Source organism: Camarhynchus parvulus, chromosome 1, assembly GCF_901933205.1.
Source record: "Camarhynchus parvulus chromosome 1, STF_HiC, whole genome shotgun sequence".
Lineage (NCBI taxonomy): Eukaryota > Metazoa > Chordata > Aves > Passeriformes > Thraupidae > Camarhynchus > Camarhynchus parvulus.
Genome location: NC_044571.1, coordinates 9,097,215 through 9,107,448, shown reverse-complemented (window position 1 = coordinate 9,107,448; position 10,234 = coordinate 9,097,215).

Below are 10,234 nucleotides of genomic sequence, written 5' to 3'. Positions count from 1 at the left end.
TACTGAGGATGGACAGAGGGGCTTTGCACTGTTTCACCCTTCATGTTTACTGCTTGTTAGTAAGGGAAGTAAATTTAACACATTAATTGTGATGTTCTGGAAGAGCTCATTTTTCTTTCATTATTATTTCTTTAATACTTTGTGATGTTCTGGTGTCAGGGTGATGTTCACTTTATATAAATATCTAGAGGCTGGGCAGACAGTATGTACCAGTCATGTAGGTGCTCTCCAGTGCACATCTCCCGGGAGTGACTGACCCCATCTCAAAATGTAGGTGATAGGAGTCACTCTCTGGAGACCTGTTACTCAGTGTTAACCAGATGCCTTCACAATTAGTTCTGACTGTCCATCTGGCTTTTAGATGGCTGAAGTTGGAGAGATGAGCACTTCCCTGATCATCAGGGGTTTGGTAGTCCACCAAGTAGGCAGCTCACTGACTTTTTCTACTTGGATAGAAGACACTAGTTCCTTCTTTTTGAGCTGTGATTTGTTATGATTAGTTTAATATCATTAATTCAAAACCCTCTGACTTCTTTACCTCAGAAGTATCTCAGCCCTGATACTGAAGTCTGAAAGAGAAAATGGAAGTCATTGACTTTTTGTTCTCAGCAATACTTCACCACAAATAAAAGTGTTTCTGTATTTTTCAAATTTCTGAGAAAGCTTTAGCAGATGAACACACAAGAATTTAGTGTAAATACACAGACCCGTATATATGTTCACAAATTAAGTGAAAGCATTTTGCACTTTGTTTGCTTAGCACCTTCCTAACATTTCTTTTGAGTGTTATACATTATGGCTGCTCATGGAAACAAATAATTGATGACCAAAGCATCTCCCAGTGCTTGAAGCTTAGCCTCCATTCTGTCCTCATGCAGGATGTAAAGCTCTTAATAGGGATGACATCATCATAATTGTTTTAGAAGTGTCTCAAACTCAGGTCTGGGGTCATTTTTAATGAAATATGTCGCCTGCAGTGCTGCAAAGACGACCTGCTTTTATTTTTTTCTTTACTACAGTGTAAATGAATGTCTTCATATTTCAGTTTTATTATGGAGTTATGTTTTCATTTTGCTAAATATGTGTCTGTATGGTATGTGTATGTAGATGTCATTAAATTATTGGTGGGTGGTAATGGGATTGTTGGCCTGATTTTGCCATGGGAATGTGTCTCATATCTGGGGAAGACACCAAACACCTCCATTCTAATTTCTCTGAGGAGAGGAGAATAGAATAGTGAAGTGACTCCTTGAAGACACGACGGTGTTTTTCTGTACCTTTGTATGTGAAAGTACACTATAGGAGTTCTCTGTGCTTTTCTAGATGTAAAAGATTATTGCTTTTTCAGTAGTAGAGAGTTAAAGCAGCAAGGGAGAATGTAACCTTTTCTTCCAAACCTGTGGAGTTCAGCCCACTGGCTCAAATTTTCTGGTGTTCTTACCCAAAACTGAGTATTTGTCTTTATAGCTGGAGACTCATCAATATCAATAATCAGGGAATTATAGTGGTTGCCTATCTACAGATGTACCCAGGTCAGAAACATTAGTCTTTGGGGGAAAATTTTAAAAGTAGCTTCATATGTAGTAGTAGTTCATATCTAAAGAGAGAGCTTAAAGCAGAATTTGGACACTGTAAGTGGTGGTGCAGTTGTGATTGTGCCATTTGGAAACAGTGAAAGCTTCACAAACCTCAGCCAGGTTGGTGCTACAGTGAAGGCAAATATAGGAGAGGTACAGAGCCAGGAGCCCAGGATGAATACACAGTGAGTACCATTAAACCTCACAGAAGACTTTATATGCATATTTACAGTGTGTGTCATATTACTTCTTATTTTTACACCAGTCTCCTGAAGTGCATGCATAGGGAGATGAATATTTAAACCACTGAGAGGAAAAAAAAATTATATGGGTTCTATTACTGTCCTGTGGTTTTGCCTTAGTTGTGCAGAATAACCAAATACAGTTCAAACACTCCTCCAGCATGAGGGGCTGTTGCCTGTGCAGTGCCTGGTGTCACCATGGCCCAGGGTGGCTTATCCAGCTGTGCTGCCACTGCTGGTGGAAAGGTGCAGGAAGGAGTCAGAGACACAACGATGCTGTGTTAAACCAGGGCTTGAAGGGAGCTGCTGCTTTTTCTGAAATGTGTTGTAAAGCTGGGAGAGACATTTTTTTCTCCAGATAATGGAGGGTGTTGTTATCAGTACATCCAGTGGCTGCATGGAGAAGACGTGAGACATGAGAGTATGAGTACAAAGTCTGTCTGTGTATGAATGAGTGATCTCTTGCTGCAAGTTCACTGTGCTTTTACTCTCCTCTATGAATGTTACAGGGGCCTGTGTGTTCATGGAAGGCTTTAGGGCTACTACTGAAAACTCTACTCTTTTGAGTAGTCCTGAGTCACAAAAGGATGGCTCAGCAAGGGTTATTTGTGTGTATAAGAGTATACAAGATCTGGCACATGGGTTTTCTTTTATACTTGTAAAACAGCACCAATTAAAATGTTGAAACTATCCCTCAAGTTGTGTTGGTGTCAGTTCTTAGTGTGCTGCTTTCAAGAAATTCAAAGTAAAGGTAACAGAGCACACTGTCATCTGTCACCTCATAGCAGCAGAAATGTTTTCAAGAAGACCTGACAGAAGAATTAATCTGTGATTGATTTAGGAGTTCTTTACCCCCACGCTTCCATTGCTGCTTAGAAGAACATTTTGTAAGAGGGGGGCAGTTTAAGAGGCCAGTGTTGTATGGAACAAGATTAGTATCGCTTACTCATTGTCAGTGTGAGAGTATTTACTGGTTTACATTGAGAATTGGGAGGAAATTGTTACCTTATAAAAAATGTTTTAACTTCTTCTCTGCACACTTATTTTACATTCATCTGGATTTACCATATACTTATATCTGACCCTGGGAGTATCTAGCAAAATCATTACTGAGGACTTTCGTGGAGGGATAGGAATGCACAAAAACTTTGCAACACACGTGTTTCTAAATTTAAATAGATAAAATAGATATATATTTTGTAAATATGGGTGTAATTAGATACATTGTGACAAGTTGTAATAGATGTACATCACTTACATAAGCATTGAGAAAAGATTTTAGAAGTCCTCATGGTGACTGACACTACTGTGTGCTAGTATGAGCTGCACTTCCTGTGTCAGAATTGGTGGATACTTGGGACTGTTAGACTGTAATTTTAATTTAAAAATATATAATTTTCATTTACAAGTAGTTCCTTTTTCCCCATACTAGCTGATAATATCTAGCCTAAAACAATGAACCATTTTCTATCACTTTTTACCTATTTGACGGTCTTATGTAGCAAAGAAAACAGGGCATTGAACTCAGATGTTTGCAAGACATCATCAAAATCTTGTATTTTAAAATGAATTTGTGATGAGTGCCTCAACTCAGTTGGGAATCATCATAGAAACATGAAGGTACAGTAATATGGCAGAGATGGTAAGTTTGATTTATCAGAGATAGAAGACTTGAAAAGTAAGATGTATTAAAGATTATGTAATTTCCTACTGACCAAGAAAGAAATGTATCATAAAACTGTTAGGTCTTGGGGTCACCCCAAAATTAGACTAAGAATGAAAGGTAAGTGTTTCAAAATGACAAATATGAAAGCTTACTGAGTCTCTGCCCTGAATGAACAACTTCGTATCCTGGAAAAAAAAAGTTAAATCCTTTAAAAAAAAATTTATTACATGCAGTTACAAAGAAAACCTCTTGTCACTGAAATAAAGTTTTATGGAAGTGGTGAATGTCTGTATTCAGGTATGAAAATTTTGCCTTTCAGGTGAGAAATTCAGATGTGAATGCATATGTGTGTAAAGGCTTCTAATCACAGACTAGCATTAATGGGAAAACACACGTAAGCAGAGGATGGATGCTAATTTGTTGGATGTTGCTTACTGAGATCCTTCTGGAATAACATCACAGTTGTAACTTTTTGGCCCTGAAGGTGAGACCTGATTGATTTAATGAACTAGGAACAGCCTGTCTTAAATAGGGTATGTGCCTTCATGTTCATAATTGCTGCAATTCCTATTTTGACAGAGCACACAGAATGACAGCAGATAAATGTTACATATTTTAACTTCTGAAATGTCTCTCATCACCTATTTGTTTCATCTGATTAATGTGCCCTGTCAGTACAGAGCTTTAATCAGCCACAGACACTTTCTGGAAAATGATCAGGAGCAGATTTAGATAGAGAGCGATGCCAGAGGTAGTCAAGGTGAAGATTAATTCACATCTGCCTTCTAGAGTGGGAAGTAAATGTCCAAACCAACAGGTCAGCACCTTACAGATGAGGTACCAGCACTGCAGTTTGGTGTGTTCATGCATGGATTTGCAGTAATTGTAAATGGAGTAAGTTGTGTGCCTGACTCAACAGCAAACAGAAGAGAGATGCTTGTGATTGCTTCAATTCTGCCTTTGTGGCCCTCACAGCCCCAGTTACATCCTTCAGAATGGATGTCCTGGCTACTCCTCCTCCCTCTCTGCTGCCTCATGGGGATCATTTTAAATAGAAATGGAAAAAAGGCACTGTGAAGTGCTCAGCCCGATTTTTCAGTAGGGTTGCTCTTTTGGAGCCGAAGATTCCTGGCAATGCAAAGGACTGAACTCATGGAATGCATCAATATTTCATTGCCATTTTAAATATTTTAATAATGGTGGGCAGTGCAGTAACTCAAAAACATCCAGGTGTCATTTAAAAAAATTAGAGGGGAAATGGAGTTTTCTAAAAGAAGGAGCTTCAACTTTGGAGCTACAAGGAAAGTAAGAGAGCCTTACAAAAGCACAATAATTAAGTGTTTAAACCTTTTTTCATCATGTTTATTGTGGTCTTCCCTGCCCTTCTTATTTTTTAAGCAACAAGAAGAAAAAATACCAAACAGGAGAAAGATAAATACTTTTCTGAAAAAAATGTCACTGCAAACCTATGGAAATGTGTGTGGAACTCACAATCATGTTGCATTGAGGGTAAGCCTAGATTTCTCCACTGATGTTCTTGGAGAGGCATAGTGAAAACACCAGAAAGGAATCCAAGCACAGTGAGGCAGAAACTGTGAAGGTCATTCTGATCTAGGACATTGTACCATGTTAAAAAAATCATTATCTATCTTTTTTGTTTGACTACTTTAATACCAGCAGTCTTAATTATAAGCATATTATATGTATTTTTATATCTGTAATACATATAAATACATAAATATTAATTCTATTTCTATTTTATGTATGATATGTGTTGTAGTACACACATTAGTCTGATTCTGCATCTAAGCACAAATAGGCAAAGTACTAATGGTCAGAACAGAAATGTTACCCCTGACATCTTATGTGCAGTTTGCTTACACAATTCCACCTTCCTTATGCATGGGAAGAAAAACAATGGACCATGCAATGTGTCAGGTAGTTTTTTTAAACCACGTGGTTGCTGGGTGGTTCCTGCTTTGATCTTCATCCTGTTTTCTTCATCAGCTGAAAAGATGTGATGTGCTGAAAAAACCTTTCTGTTCTTTACAGAAAGATAAAAGATAATTGATTGGAGAAACCTGGAACACTGGCTGTGCTAAGCCTTGTTCATGGTGATTTGGCTGTGTGGATCAGAAATGAACCAAGCTTCTTCAGATTCAGAGGAAAGGAAAAGGGAAAACTTTACAGGAGACAGGTAGGAACAGGCAAGGAGTGTAGTAAGTGAAAAATTACTTCTGCCTAGTCATGAACGATGGGCCTCAGCAAGGATGTGGGTGTTGTCCATGAGGAATGATGGTAAGGCAAATTCAGGGAGGGCTGCAGAGTGCTGCAGCATTAACTCATCAGACAACTCAAATGCCAGTGGCAGCTGACTCTTCACCATAATTTACCATTGGCCAAAATGCAATGGAAGCCCCCAGGGGCACCAAGCAGGAATCCATTAGCCATCAACTCTTGCCCTGTAATGTCCTTTAGCAGTCAAGGGCTTATGTGTTTAAGCTGCTATCTTAATAACCCATACATCACTGTTCTTCCCAGGGCACAAGAGCAGTTGTCTCTTCAAGCAAGAAAAGAAAAAAAAATCACCAGGGAAAGGGCAGTTTTACTAGTGGGAGATCTAGAATTAAAAACAACAAGCTGTTTATAGTCTTAAGTGTATCACTCATTTTTTATTACACTAGAACTTCAAAAGAAGTTCTAGTGTAATAAAAAGCTAAATGCAATTTTAGCATGTGTAGGAGTGTATTTGTATGGGGAGAAAAAATACTGACACAGGATTGGAGTATGATTTGACAGACTCTCCCTGCCAGGTAGCAAAAGTCTCAGTGAGATGACATTGTGTCCCTTAATACAAAAGCAAGTGTCATAAGCCACTGTAATTAGCAGTCAACAGATGTGATTTTGATCAAGGTGGAGGCAGTTCCTCGAGCTTTGGTAGAAGACTGTGTGAGAGGATCTCTAAATCCAGCTGAGAAAGAAATGAGGTACCTCCAGCCTATTGCTGCTCCCCTGAAAGCCTGATCAGTGAAAATAGCAGAATATGATTAAACCATCAAAACTTAAGAAGTCATAAATACAAGAAGTTAAATGAATAAATAATATTGTGGAAATTGTAGTCCCTAATCTAACCCACTCATTGAAATTTTGTTTTTCATAGTGATTTCTCTGCAAGTGCTAAAAATGCCAGGAGGGTGTTGTGTATATGAATAAACTGCTCTAAACAGTCTTACAACAGGAGGCCTTAATAACTACTCATCCAGTGGTAATTTAACCTGGAAGAAATTCATCCCAGTTCAAAGCCTAAATTATGGACACACAAATTATCAGACACTCGTGTCTTCACTGAGTTTCCCAAAGAGATGGATGGATGCTTCCAAACTTCTCTTGAGTGTAACTTAAGCCAGATAGGGGTTTGTGAGATAGTCTCAGGCAAGTGTCCAAGTTATCAGGGAAAATCCAGAAGTAAAAAAAACTTTATCAAGACAAATGAGTGAAGGGAAATATATAAATGCAGCAATTGTGTGGCTAGAGGACTGTAATTCTATAATAAGAGGCAATTTAGGTATGATTTAGCAGCATATAGGCTTCATGCTGAATCTTGGCACAAGGATGAACTCTCTTTTAGTAATCTAGCTGAAGGATAATTTTAAAGCAAAAGCCTCATCCTTGCTGCCATAATTTATTGTATCATGTTATCTTGCTTAGACACATCCATTAAATATGACATCATTCCTCAATGTTTCCTCTGTTAATATTACTGAAAATGAACATAATACCAAGGCTGCATCTGTCATCTGCTGACAGAGCTGGGTCACCCCCACACCTTCACACTGAGGATTAGGAGGGAGAAAAATCAGCAAAAGAATTATCACAGCACTCCTTTGTATTTCACAAGACAAACTGCAGCATTGTGAAGACCTGTAGTGTTGCCCTGTGTTGCAGGGTTTGGACACTGAGGTGTTCACACCTGGGAGCTGTTCCTGGGCATGAAGGGGGATGCTGGAATACTTCATGAGATACCACAGCAGACCTCTAGCAGGCTGGGAGGCACCTCCTTCATTTCTGGTTGTGGAATAGGGATGCAAACGTGTCAGGAGTAATAGAGCTGCAGCAGATCCTGTTAGGAAGAAGTGAGCTAAGGAGCTCTGGAAGTCCTTCCCAGAGTGTGATCAGGAGCTGCTAATTAGAAATGGGATTTGACAGCCCAGTGCTGAAAGAGAGAGGGAAAAGCAGGAAAGTGGTTTTGAGCAGGGATGCAGCAGGAAAGGAGACACGAGGGCAGGTGCATAGGGAGGGAAGGACTGAGGGGAGGATTCCAGCTCCTTCCCCCGGGAGCGGTGCGGAGCCGGCGCTGCCAGCGGGTGGCACCGCGGGGCTGCTGAGCCACCGACCCGGGTGAGACGGGCACAGGAGAGGCTGCTGTCCCTCTTCTCACGTCTTTCGAGGTGTTTTCTTGAGCAGGAAAGCGCTGGTGGAGTCCCTCTCTCCAGGCAGAGAAAAGCTACCGTCGGCTATCACCAGCACGTGTAAACGAAGTGGATCTGCAGCCCTGGGAAGAGAAGACTCAAAGAGATGATGGTTGTGTTCCAGAGCCACATTAGCAGATGATAAAGCTGGTAGCTACCCAAAGGATGCTATCTGGGCTCCCTCTCCCTCAGTCCTGTGCAAAAGCAGGTTAATTTTACCTCTGCCTTTATACATGGGAGGTTATGCTGTGGCAGCTTTAGTCCAGCTCTTCTGGAAACTACTGACAGCTTCCTGAGGTGGAATTTCTGTCTGTACTTAGGACATGCTGCTGGTGGTGTCTCTTCCTTCCAGTAACACAGCAGTGTGCAGCCATTCTGGCCCGTTTCGTGGTGGTGCTGCTTGCCTTCAAGCCAAGAGTGGTGTGGCAAGCAGCATCTGGACCAGACATTCATTTTTTAAATACAGCACATGGGTCTCTCATGATGACTGCAAGTCAGTGTGGGGAAGTACTGGAGCAGGGAATTGCATTGAGGGTTATAGTGTAAGGCAAGGACCTAGAAGGATCTGCCAGTCATTGGAGTCTCATTGACATGTTTTTCCCTGGCTCATATCTATCCCCCTTTCTGCTCTCTCAGCTTGGAATCATTTATTTTGTAAACAAAACAGAAAGAGCAGAAGTTTCAGGCTATGTCATTCCCTGGAGTGAAGGCAAGAACACGGAGTGACAGCCTCAGGCTGCGTGTGAAGAGTCTTTTCAGGGAAGACAGCTTGACAAGTCCCTTGTTTGCTTCTTCCTCTGTGCTGTAGAATCAAGGCAAGGTTGGTAAACAGTGATTGCCCTGCATTCAAAATAAAGACTTCAGGCTACAAAATAGAAGAGGTTAATCAAGGTCTCTACTGGCTTTCCCCCTGCTGCATGAGAAGGTGGAGCTGGATCTCTCACTCTGTTCTTCACATCACTCTCTCTTTGGGGATTTTTACTTGCAGAATTTTTCATTGTCCCTTTTAGGGACATGTTTGAAACCCCTAGGCCTATTGCAAACACCTGGCATTAAATTTGTGCAGCAATACACAGACCATTATTGTGCAGAGCAGGAGAGGAGCTAAATTAATTCCTAAGCAATGAGGTAAAATTACTGTGAGGAAAGGAATAACCCTGAGACATGAATACTTCTACAATACTGTCATGCTGAAAAAGGATCAGAGTTGACTGAACTTTTGAGCACAAAGAAGGATGAAAAATGCTTTGTGTAATCAAGCAGCTTGAAACAAATTTTATAAACAGAGTGAGATAGCATTTAATTTTTTCCATACTTTAGTTTTACACTCCTACATAATTAATACAGAGCTGACAACATGTTTTTTTCTTGTACAGGATACATTTTCCAAATAAGTACAAAGTATAAAACATTCAGGTTTTTGTAATAGCAAAAATGTTTCATTCATTTAGAAGGTGAAACAATCAGAATTAAATCAGGGTTGATGAGTGGGTGGTTTTGGTACCATTTCTAGTCAAATTTGTCACTTGCAGCAACAGGCAAAGTTTGCTATGCTTGTCATGTCGCTTTCAGAGGTAACAGAAAACTCAGAGGCATCAGGGAGCAGCAGAACTCCCCAGCTGTGGAAGGGCCCAGCACCTCTGCCCTTTCTTTTGAGTTCAGGCAGTGAGATCAGCAACTGCATTTAATAATTGCTAGGCTGAAGGCAGCTGAAATAAACTCTGTTTCATGGTCTCTGTTCAGGCTGTCAAAAGGACCTCAGACTTTGCAACTGTTTTGACTGATCTAAGATCAGCCCCTTCTGGGTTTGTAGCCTGCCAGAAACCTCCTGAGCCAATAAATCCATGTTTCAGGGGCTATGGTGCCTGAGGAGCTTCCAGGCAAGGTACAGCTGGTGAAGCTCAGAGCATCCTGGATACCTGCACTGGCTCACCCCAGAGAGGGCACAAGTAACTTACCCTGAGCTAGGGAGAAGAAAAAGGCAGTGAGAACACTGCCATTCCTAGTCAGGCAGATAAGGCTTGTCTTCACTGCAAGAATGGACATTCACAAATCAGAACTGCTCCCCCTCCTTTCCTTCCCAGCCACTCCAACTGTTGAACTTCCAGAGGCTACCTCCATAAACAAAAATATGGGCTCCAGACCCTCTGATGACATCCAGCATCCCTGGAAGTGTTACCCCATCCCTGAAAGCATCCACGGTCAGGTTGGCTGGGGCCCTGAGCAGCCTGAGTTAGTGGGTGGCCTCCCTGCCCATGGCAGGGGGTTGGAAGTAGATGA